Source organism: Panthera leo, chromosome D3 (genome assembly GCF_018350215.1).
Source record: "Panthera leo isolate Ple1 chromosome D3, P.leo_Ple1_pat1.1, whole genome shotgun sequence".
NCBI lineage: Eukaryota > Metazoa > Chordata > Mammalia > Carnivora > Felidae > Panthera > Panthera leo.
In genome coordinates, this window is record NC_056690.1 from 82,882,143 (window position 1) to 82,894,238 (window position 12,096).

A 12,096-nucleotide genomic window follows, 5' to 3' on the forward strand; every position below is an offset into this window, starting at 1 on the left:
CCCAACCTGGTGACCTAAGTTGTGCACGTAGGTTATTCCCTATCTGCTGTGTCTTATCTGAGCACATCTATTCTCCAGGGAGAAAAAATCAAGTTTAGGTCTATACAAAATTGCCAAAGATTTAAAAGTGGCTTTCTTTGGAGAGAGGCAATGGGAATCCAAAGGAAGGTGAACCATTTACTTTTTATTTATAATTTTTGTACTACTTGAATTTTCTTGAATCATTTGACTTTTTTCTTGTTTTTTTCAAAACGTTTACTTATTTATTTTGAAGAAAAGAAAGAGTGCATGGGCGAGGGGCAGAGAAAGAGAGAGAGAGCGAGAGAGAGAGAGAGAGAGACAGAGAGAGAGAGAATCCCAAGCAGGCTCCATGCTGTCAGCACTGAGCCCAATGAGGAACTCAACGCCACCAATGGCAAGATCATGACCCAAGCCAAAATTAAGAGTTGGATGGTTAACTGACTGCACCATCCAGGAGCCCCTTGAGTTCGTTTGGTATTTTAATGACAGTCTTTAAAGAAAAAAAGTCACCTTACCCTTTCTAAAATTCTTACGGACTTGTGCAACTGTGCAATAAAGGCCCCTATAGGAGGCCCTCGTGATTCTGAGGAGAGCGGAAGAAATAATAGGGTTTATTATTTTTAGTATCCCAGGGTCTTACAGAAGGTTTTAGTAGAGAGAAAAATCATATCTTAAAAATAATATAATATGTATAACAAAATACTAATATGCGTTATATACTTAATTTTATTTATTTTACTAGCTTATTTAATTATAGCAAAGTATGTATATATTTTTGTCTATGTGCATAACATATATTACATATATGTAACATACTCACATATTATGTTATATATAAATGTATATAAGCACGAATATATATGCAATATATATAATGTAGGCTATATATATTATATATATGTATTCAGATTTGCTACCTCCTACTGTGTCATTTCTACACTGGATTTCCCTTTCTCTCCTGATTATCCTTAGTTCAGGTTTATCTCTGAGAACAGTCATGCTGACGTCCCCATGGTATGTAAAGTGAGATGTCTGGATACAGACTTCATTTGCTGAGTAAGATTCCTCTGAGCATACTTTACAGATGGAGACAGCTGCTATAAATCATGTGGAATTAAAGAGTACATTTTAAATTTCTGAAAATGGAATTAATTAAAATGAAAATATAAAGATGTGGGTGCATCAGTATAGAAAAGCAATTTAAAACTCAACAGCAAATTGTTATGGCTTAAAATCAACTCCATGTTCAAGGTTGCTTTCGGGTACCATATCAATGATGGTATAAAATACATTATGAAGGTGAAATCTAAAGAGAAAAATTCCAGTATAAGTGACTCTGACAATGGAAATCATGGAGATCACAACCAAGAAATAAGTTGCATACACATCTTCTTGGCTTCTAATGTAGATACTGTAATTCCTCTGAAACAAGTCGTCTTCCAAACTTATTGACTTTCAATATATGCCCAATCTTAGATAGATTGTGATCAGATTAAGAGCACCTCAGTCTAGTAGTAGCAAAAGAAGAGGAAGAAATTTAAAAGGGAAATACTAGAAACTAATTGGGGAGGATATATTTAAATGTAATATGTTGCATATATTTAATGCATTTTTCAAAATATCACATTTAACAAGTAAATAATTGTATTGGTACTATACTTACAGTTGTTTAGAGATTTTGAATTCCTATGACAGAAAAACAGAACCTGTGAAAATGAAAATTGTTGATGCATTAAGATAGATAGGTAAGATGATAATGGAGAACACCCAAAAGCCACGGATCAAAAAGATAGAAAGTTATTTGTCTTTCATGTTTAGAGAAGATGAGCAGGTTCTGAGCAACAAAATGAGCCAGTGTCCTGGACCCACAATGGCTCTGCCGTATTTACCACAGCTTCCAAGGCCACTCTGGACACAATCCTTTCAGACAATGGGAAGGGGAAGAACAGAAGGGTAGAGGCAGGGATTCCCTCATACGCAAGAGAAGTGGACGTTACACAAATCAGTTCTACTCACATTCCATTGAGGAGACCTTTGGGCTCCTGACCTTGTGCAATTCAAGGCAGACTGAAAAATGTACCCTATTCAAAAGCTTACTAGAGGAGAAAGATCAGCATGGGGAGTTGCCAGTCTTAGCCTCACGGGCAGGGTGGATATTTTTCGTCCTTTCCTTGTATTATTAGTATTTATTCAGTAAAGTAATAAAAAGTCAGTGGGAATTGGGAACCATCTCCAAAATAATCCACGATTTGTTCCTTTGGGTCTTCAGTGGAAACTCAGAAGTCTTTCGGAGTTGAGAATCGGTTGTGACATAAAAGTAAAGATCACGTGACTTCAACTGCCATATGCAATCCTTTTGTGAGAAAAAATATGAGTTGCCATTCTAAGCAGGCAGAGGGTGCATCTCATCTGGTGGCCAATACCAGATGTTTCACTAAGAGGAATAAACCTCCCATCATATACTTAATTTCGCAATATTATACCATGGGGGGGCATATCTTCCTGACCCATCTGGTGAGCAGTTTCTGCCCTCAAGCATGAAGATTGATAGCGGGTGTAATTCTATCCTAGCTCGTGTACTGTAACTGCAGATGCCAGCCTTCCTCACATGAATCTCTAATTATCTTTAGGATCATTTTCTCTCATTCGCCTTCGCTTGCCTGGTATACAGGTTAAAAATGTTGCTAATTCTTGAACATTATTCTAAAAAAAAAAAAAACTACTTATGAATGTTTAATATATTATTCTGTCTTGTTTTATTAGCTACAGGTCACCTGTGTCTTTTTTTTTAATGTTCTATTTATATTTTATATTGCCCCCAGTGATTTGAGAGGTGCATTGACAAAATAATTTTTCTCAAAATATATCATTGTCTCCATTTCCCCTATGCCGAATGTCTTTGTTTATTTTCCATGACAATTTATAGTCATGAACTAACTTCCTTGCTGCTAATTTCACTGTAAATTTCATTGTGTTACCAGACACCCTCTGGACTCAACTCTAACAGATCAATACACTGAATTTATATTTGGTACGGAGCTATTAGCACCAGTATCAGCAGGGTAATTAACTTCCCAAATAGAGATATCATTCCCCGTCCTCATTATTAATAGCGTGTATATCTTGAGGAAATACTTCTGTTTCCACCTAACACACATCAAAAGAACTTGTGACTCAATTCCAACGTCCATGTGAATTCTAGACTTTGGGGACATCATTTCTTGGCACAGGATAATTTTAAGATCTATTAGGACAGGAATAGAGAAGAATAGAGAAATTGCCCGTCATGAAAAGAGCTACACACAGAAACAAACTATAGAGGCCGCATGGAAGAAAGAGCTCGATATGAAAGACTACTCAGCATTTTGATCATCCTTCAGAAATAATAGTCAATCCCTATCTAAATGACCATGAAATTCACTTGAAGGTCAGCATTCACTTTGGTAAAGCAAAGGCCGATGACTTCTCATTGACAAAATAAGTTGCCCTTCATAATTTAAGAGGTAACTACCTTAGTTGAAAAATATGCTATATGCTTAATGATAGTTGGAAAAAATGTGCAATGTCTTCCACATATGTGCATCTGTTTCTTTTTTTGTGTGATGGCATTATATACTAATGTAGTATAAATTAATATTTAAACATGCTTCATGTAATGAGTGCATAAGCTATGCAAGATTCTCTACTGAATTCTTTGAATAGAACTCAGCAATATTACCCATCCTCGTCGGGATAAGAAGAAAAATATTCTGAAGCAAAAGTTCTAACATATAAAAATTTCACCACTATCTATGGATGGGAGATCTGGGATTGAATTGGGCTCATGGAATAATTGCCCTGAACTCTGACTCACTAATATATGTTGAAAACTGAAAAGTGTGGAATTGACAATACGAATTTAAGGAATATAATTCCACCAAAAAAAAAAAAAATCTCACTTATACTTAGGGAATATTTGCCTAATGTTTTTATCTCAATGAATGGGTCAGGAACATTTTATATTAAAAGTAAATACGATTTGGATGTAAATTAAAAAACTAAAACTAAAAAAAAAAAGTAAATATGAGATCTTTGAAACAAGTCCTCCTAAAATTTCTTTCTTCCCCCCAACCCTTTCAAAAGCCCTGATTTAAAATGAGAGTGCCATTTAAATCAATTTATGCTCATTTTCATGTAATTAATTTCTGTTGTTATTCGACAATATTTTCCTTTACTCTTTGTTTTTGGAATAGATTTATTAGGTTTAAACTGCTTATATACTCCTATGCTTAAATTGGGAGACAATCCATCCAACTTTGCCTAACCATTGCTTTGCTTAAGATCGCTTCCTGCCTAATGGATTTTTTTTTTCTTGATAAATGTCTTTAGCCCTCTGCATGTGTCCTGTGCACATAATGAGTTTGTTGTCGAAGTGACAGTGAGAATTCCACAGATGTCACGAAGACACAGAAATGTAAGGCGCTTGATAATTAGTTGTAACTTCATAAACGCCCAGGTACTGTTTTCTCTTATGGTCATTCATATAACTATCTTGTAGATTCTTATGTCATTATGGCCTCCCTCTCAATCTGGCCATGTCTTAATATCCAGTGTATCAAATCAAATCCTACGGTTTATTGTGGGCCACCCCAGTTGGTCTGTTCTGAGCTCTTTCCTCCCTTCTGAATGAATAGGAGTTATACTTATGCCCTGCTGGTGGCTTGAATCACCTCAATTTGTTCTGGCAATCAGAGGCGGCCACTTCACGGGAAAGGCGTGAGGACCACTGAACACCACATTAAGATTGACCTCAAGCTAAATGTAAAAGGCTCAGTCCTTTCTGCCAGGCCAGCAGAGCATGTGCAAACAGATTGGCTCAAGTGCGAAATGGTCCAGTGATGGAAAGCAAGTCTTGGTCTCTTTTCTCTGTTTCATTCTCTCTCTCTCTCTCTCTCTTTCTCTCACTTTTCTTTCTTCCTTTAAAAATGAAACAGGATAGTGGACAGGCTAGTATCATCTTTGCAACATCTGTTGCCTTTCACAAGGGTCTTAGCTAAGGACAATAGGTTTCAAAAGGGGACTGAGATCCTGTTGATGGGGTAAAATAAAAGCTCTCCACTGAAAGGAATACATGTTTCCCCACACAGTTGAGCCCTTTTGTGCCTTCGGTCAGAATGGACACGAAGAAACTTTTTTTTTTTTTTTTTCCTGATGAAACTGCCAGGAAAAAAAAAAAAAAATCTTTCCCAATTAGTGCTTAATGGACTTAAAGAAGTGAAGAAAAGTTACATTTCCCCCCTCCTTGCTTTTAGTCTCAATACCTCAATCTTAAGCTTGGTTAATCAGAAGTGTGAAGGAATTTATGCTTTCCCTTCTTTCACATCTGTTCTGTTACTTCTGAGCTTTCTAACTTTTTTATACTAAGTCCAGAAAGTTTAGAGAGAGAATGTTAGGCTCTTACATTTTTTTTTTTTTCTTGGCCAAAATGAGTATTTCACAGTGATTATTCTTTCTTTTGAATTTGATGTGTTCATCTGACTCCAATGATCATCCACTGGGCATTAAATTTACATAATTTATATAGTATCAGTAACCTGCTTTTTGTTGGCAAGATATTTTTCATAAGCAATTTTGTTCACTCCAACCATGGCATCCTTTCCTATAAATGAGATACGATACAGCTGATGTGTGTGTAACTCCTGCAGCCTTCTGTTTCTTAAAACAAAAAAGCAAAGCAAACAAACAAAAGTCAATTGCAATATCTATACTTTTATTGACTTGTGTATGTTTCGGAACCCTTCTTATAGTTTTGAAAAAAAAAATAGAGAATATCTAGACTTAGAGATTTACATCTATCAAGAGAATAATAGGTTTGTATAGATTTTAATGATTATGATCCATGTTTTATTTATAACAAAGATATATAAATAATTCTGAACAAGTGTGAACGAATTCAAGTTTTTTTTAAAAAAAATAATGTAGGGGCGCCTGGGTGGCTCAGTCGGTTAAGCGTCCGACTTTGGCTCACGTCATGATCTCACAGTTCGTGAGTTCAAGCCCCGTGTCGGGCTCTGTGCTGACAGCTCAGAGCCTGGAGCCTGCTTCCCATTCTGTTTCTCCCTCTCTCTCCGCCCCTTCCCTGCTCATGCTGTGTCTCTCTCTGTCTCAAAAATAAATAAACATTAAAAAAATAAATAAATAAAAAAAATAAAAAAATAATGTAATGGTGGGGCACCCGAGTGGCTCAGTCGACTTCAGCCCAGGTCATGATTTCACGGTTTGTGAGTTAAGAGCCCCACATTGGGCTCTGTGCTGGCAGCTCAGAGCCTGGAGCCTGCTTCGGATTCTATGTCTCCCTCCCTCTTTACCCCTCCTCTGCTCACAGTCTGTCTCTCTTTCTCCTTCAAAAATAAATAAACATTAACAAAACTTTTTTTAATAAGATAAAATAAAACAATATAATGGGTCCTTTGACACTCATATGCTTTTACCAACATAGTATATTCATACATGATATATGTAATAAATGTTTAAAATGCCCTTTAAACATATTAGTTAAAATGGGTATAATTTATTTTATTCCAAAATGATAATGTAAATGCCTCAAAAGTTTTAAAAATATTCCTTGTAGTTTAAATGCATGATTATATATCCAATTCTATTTACATAGGCACTATTAAAAATATAAAATACAATGTTGCATCCATATCTTGTATGATTCTTATTACTGATTATCAAGTCATCCTATTTTTTAAAAAAGCTTTAATGTTTACTTATTTTTGAGAGAAAGAGACAGAGGGACAGAATCGAAGCAGGCTCCAGGCTCTGAGCTGTCAGCACAGAGCCTGACGCGGGGCTCTAACCCATGAACCATGAGATCATGACCTGAGCTGACGTCAGATGCTCACCTGACTGAGCCACCCAGGTGCCCCTCAAGTGATCCTGTTTTTAAACTCAAAGTAAAAATAACAAAAGAAAGTCAATGTAAGGAGTGGAATTTAGGAATATAAAGACCATATATTACAAATATGGAAGAATATGCGGGGCATGATTGAAATGACTATATTTTGCAAAAAAAAAAGGAATCTTTATAAACTGGGCTTTAATTAACATCTGATAATCCCATTAGGATAGGGGAAACTAAAATTACTTGGGAGTATTTCAGAACTAGTCTTCATGAAATGAGATAAATCGCGTTTTGCTTTTCTCGCTTCTGATACTTTTATGTGGATGCTAAGTTCCCATTTAAATCAATAGGAGTACCAAGACTAGAAAACATTGATAGCATAAATAAAATAAGGGAAAAAAATAGATCAGAAGTCTTTTGCAATCATACATATAATAAGGTAGATATGTCCCAGTGGGTGGTACTAAGATTTTCCAGGTAATGTAACAGGGCAGATAGACTAATACTGAGGTTTTCACTCACTTCCAATATATCCTACAGGTAACTTCTATCCCAAGAATGATAAAATCTCATTATGTCTAGTGATTAAATGAAAAAAAATGTCTGAAGACTTCTTTTTTTTAACTTTTTCATTTTGTAAAATAAGACACACTTTATAAAAATTCTTAGACTTTTAAGTCTGCCTACTCACATGCTATGCTATGGACTGAATGTTTGTGTTCCCCGCCCCCTACCCCCCAAATTCATATGTTGAGGCCCTAATCCCCAATGTGATGGTGACTTTGGAGCTGGAGTCTTTGGGACATAATTGGATTTGGATGAGATCACTGGGGTGGAGCCCTCACCATGGGATTGATTTCCATGTAAGGGGATAAAGAGGGCATATCTCATTCTTGGCTACATGAGGACACCACCAGAGGGTGGCTGTCTCTAAGCCGGGAAGAGAGCTCTCACCCGAACCTGACCATGCTGATGCCTTGACTTGAGACTTGTGGCTCCTGGAATTGTGAGAGATTAGTGTTTGCTGTCTAAGCTACAGTGTGTGGAATTTTCTTATAACAGCTTGAGCAGACTGAGACATTGTACCCTTGACACTAGGGATCATTATTTGTACACCCATAAACTGCTACCAGTTAAATTAAGGACTCAGATGACTGTGGTAAACAGGACTGTACACGTTCCATCTCAAGGAAACAGAAAATGCTCAAGTTCAATCATACTTTACAATATGAAATTGCAGCCCAGCTTGGTCAGAATTTTGGCGTATAAAAGAGAAGTCAGAAATAGGGACCTGGATGCATGATCTTCCAATAACAAATACGGGAAGATACTTATGTACAAAATGAAAACAAAAAACTCTGTGGGCCAAAGTCATGTGGAAGATGGGCTCCGTGTAAACCAGAGGAACCCTCAGTTGGTACACCTTGGTTACACAAACTAAAACATCTGAAACACTATTGGCCTTGCTCTTTTCTGGTATTCACACAAACAGGAGACACAATCTAAGCAAATTTTCAAGAGCAGTTAAGGAGCTGTTTTTCCAGAAATTTAGAAATATTTATTTTGTCTTAATCTATTGGGGAAAATTGGAATGTTTAAAGGAATCTAATAATTTTCTATAAAGTCATGGAGCTATTTCTATTCCTAACTATGATTTAAATAAACTTACTTTTTTTTTTTTTAAATTTGTTAACTTTTGGGTGGAAACTACTTGACATTTCATATGATAATGGAATTGAATTATCAATAAATATGGATTCTAACAGCAAATGGCTTTCTTGCCATGAGCTAGTCCTTTGCCTTTTTAATTCTCTACCATATAGGCATTTTGCCCTGAAGCAAATGGCTCATTCAATTCTTATTCTCCTAAGAATGAAAATTATGATGTATATTTGTATTTAAATAAAATTTTAAGGTGTGATGGAAATCCATGTTTTCAGATTTATAATATACATTCAATTTTTGTAATTATACAGTCACTACAGTCTGAGCTGTAAATATCATATTAAAAATGAGAAAGGCTACAACCAAATTATTTTTCCATTGCTCAGACACACTATGAAATGTAAACAAAAATCTTTCTTGGTATTTGAAATGCAAAATATCAAATAATTAAGTACCAGTATCTAAGATCTTTAAGAATCCTGCTTCGGGTATTGCGGGATAGACCAATCAGCATGCTTTCATCACCGGGTTTTGATTCTTACTTCCATACTTGAAATTTATCCTAAGAGTATGAACCAATCTCGTTCCCTCTCTGAATTTCAGTTTCATCATTGATAAAGTAAGGGAATATGATTAAATGTCTTCAAAGGTGTCTTATGTAGGTCATTTCATGCATAAGGTATTGGTTCCAATTATCCTCAGTGACTGGTGGTAATTTAGTGGCTTGCCAAGACCCATTAACCCTTTCAGACCAGCATCGGTATCCACAGATATATTTGCAAGGAAGTCTTTAAATTACTTACTATAACATTTTTTTTGTCTGTCAACATTAAAAGTAAAAATCCCTAGCTAACAAACATGGCATAATGAGAACTCATTTCAACCACAACTGTTCTCACACGAACACGTGAAGGCATTGGGAAATATCGTGCCTTATTTCGCCCATGAAGTATGTTTGTTCCTATTGGTCCTAATGTAACTGCATCAGTCTGAATTGGGTTTGTTCTTTATTTAATCATTTGCAGTCGGGGGACCTCCTTTAATTTGGACTTTAGAGTGACCATTTTGTTAGATGGGGAATGAAATAAAACAGAGACGCTTGTTCTATTCATTTTTAATCATTCGGCCCTCAAAGTGGAAAGGGAAACCATTTGTAGTTCACAAAGATAATGACTGCTTCAGATTTTGCCTTTGTGCGTGTAGTTCAAGTTCATAAAAAGACTACTGCTCTCCTTAACCCGAAGTATCTTCTAGGGCGGTGGTTCTTCACGACTTTATTAAGCATGCTTGACTTCTTAAAAAACTCACCTTCGGAGAAACTGGCTCATTTCATCTAAGCTTTCTCCCTGAGGTATATAGTTTCCTCTCCTATTTTCTCAGATTTTCCTTCTGAACATGAGGGTGGCCTCAAAGTCACGTAGCTCCATGCAGCCGCTGGAGGCAGGGTCATTCCTACATGCACAGTTTATGTGTGTTAGGAGAGCACTAAGTATAATTGAGTGGCACCAGCTGTAAAATCTGCAGAACCCAGGGCACGCCCGTTCTCTGGACCTCCATGCAGGGAACAACCAGGTCAGCGTTGAGCTCAGTGGGCTTGGGCGGAGGAATAGTGTCCCAAATACAAGTGGAACAGCTGACTGCATGCTTAGGGAGCCCTCTTTCTGTCTCGGTGAGAAGAGGATTACGTAGAATCTAATTTTATCTGAAATAAAAAAAATCCCTTTGCTCCTTGGAGATGGTTTCCAGTTCTGTGAATAATGTCCTGATTTGCTGTTGACTCCTACTGGCTCTAGTCACGTCCTAGACCCAAGGGAAATGCCATACTTTTTTCTTTTTAATTATTATGTATGTATGCATGTATGTATGTATTTAGAGAGGGAGATGGGGGAGGAGTAGAGAGGGAGGGAGAAAGAGAAGCTTAAGGAGGCTCGATGCCCAGCAGGGAGCCCCATGGCGGGGCTCGATCTCACAGTCATGAGATCATGACCTGAGCCGAAATCAAGTCAGACTCTTCAGTTAACGCTCCAGTAGAAACTATTATCTCCGCCTTTCAAATCTGGTAACTCTCTGTGTGTGCACTGTACCCTTCCTGAGTTTAGCCTCATCTCTCCCTTCTTTTATATTTATGTGCCGGGAATACAACTGTGGGGTCTTGGCCTTTCTTTCCCTTTTGGTTCCTGCGGTGTGTGGCATTAAACCTGGAGTGCAGTTCATACTCAAGAAATATATTTGAAATGAGTTTATTGAGAAAATCCACATTTGTCCAGAGATTCTATTGCTTATCACAGAGAGTGCACTGTTTAGCAGAAGTTTGCATTGTTGCTTTTCTCTCTGAAGGTTTTCGAAGGCTTTTATGGAACCGCTGTGATTCAACAGACAGTGCAGGCCTCGCCGTATTATTTCTGACAATTTTGATTTGAGCTTTTTAAAAAAGTCATTTGTGTTCCGACTATTTTCAACCCTGAGATACAACTGCATTAGTATATGCCATTTAAAGAAGTAGGTGTTCCCTTGCTTTGGCATTTAATACCAAATCCAAATCAGATGTTTATCTGCTGGAGTTTGTTCTTCAGAAAGAAAGTGTTGAGAAATTTGACATGTAGCAGGAGAAAATTCTGCTTCTACTTACAAATCATACCCAATGGCCGAGAACAGCTCAGCTATTCTCAAGCCTCGACGGGAAGCCCTGGATATCTGGAGGAAACTGGATGGATAGTCAGGACCACCTCCTTTGCTTAGATCTGGGGAAACACGAATTCATCATTTTTGTATGCCATTCCCGCTACGTCCTTTTGTTCCCATTTTCTCTCTGTGGGTGTTTTTGTTTTTTTTTCTAAATGGTTTGCGGGAGGAGTGAGCCACCTGCAAGGTCACAGCCAACACGGAACCTTTGGCGGCACAAACTGAGAGTCTCAGGGAAATTTTCCATGTAGATTTTCACTTGCTTCCTCCCAGATCACGGACCATTGAGCATCCTGCATTCTTTTTCTTTTTTTTTCAAATTTTTAATGTTTATTTAGTGTTGAGAAAGAGACAAAGCTTGAACAGGGGAGGGGCAGAGAGAGAGAGGGAGACACAGAATCTGAAGCAGACTCCAGGCCCCGAGCTGTCAGCACAGAACCCGACACGGGGCTCGAACCCACGAACCGTGAGATCATGACCTGAGCTGAAGTCAGACGCTCAACCGACTGAGCCACCCAGGCGCCCCGAGCATCCTGCATTCTTAAGGATTCAGGCTCCTGAAAGTCCTGTTGCCCTCCTCTCCACACGGAGAAACTTCTAAGGGATGACTTCCTTTGGCCCCAATAGACATCTTTGTATTTTCTAAATAATTCTGTGCTGACTTCGTATCTCTCCTGTCCGCGAATCTCTTCAGGGCCCTTCAACTGAGTGCCACACCCTGCAAGTATTCATTTTTGAACAGACTGACTTTCTGGATGATGAAAAAGGAGCCCTTGAGAATATCCTAAGCAACAAAGTTGTATTACCTCAGACTTTGGATTCTTCCAGCCCAGTGTTCTGCG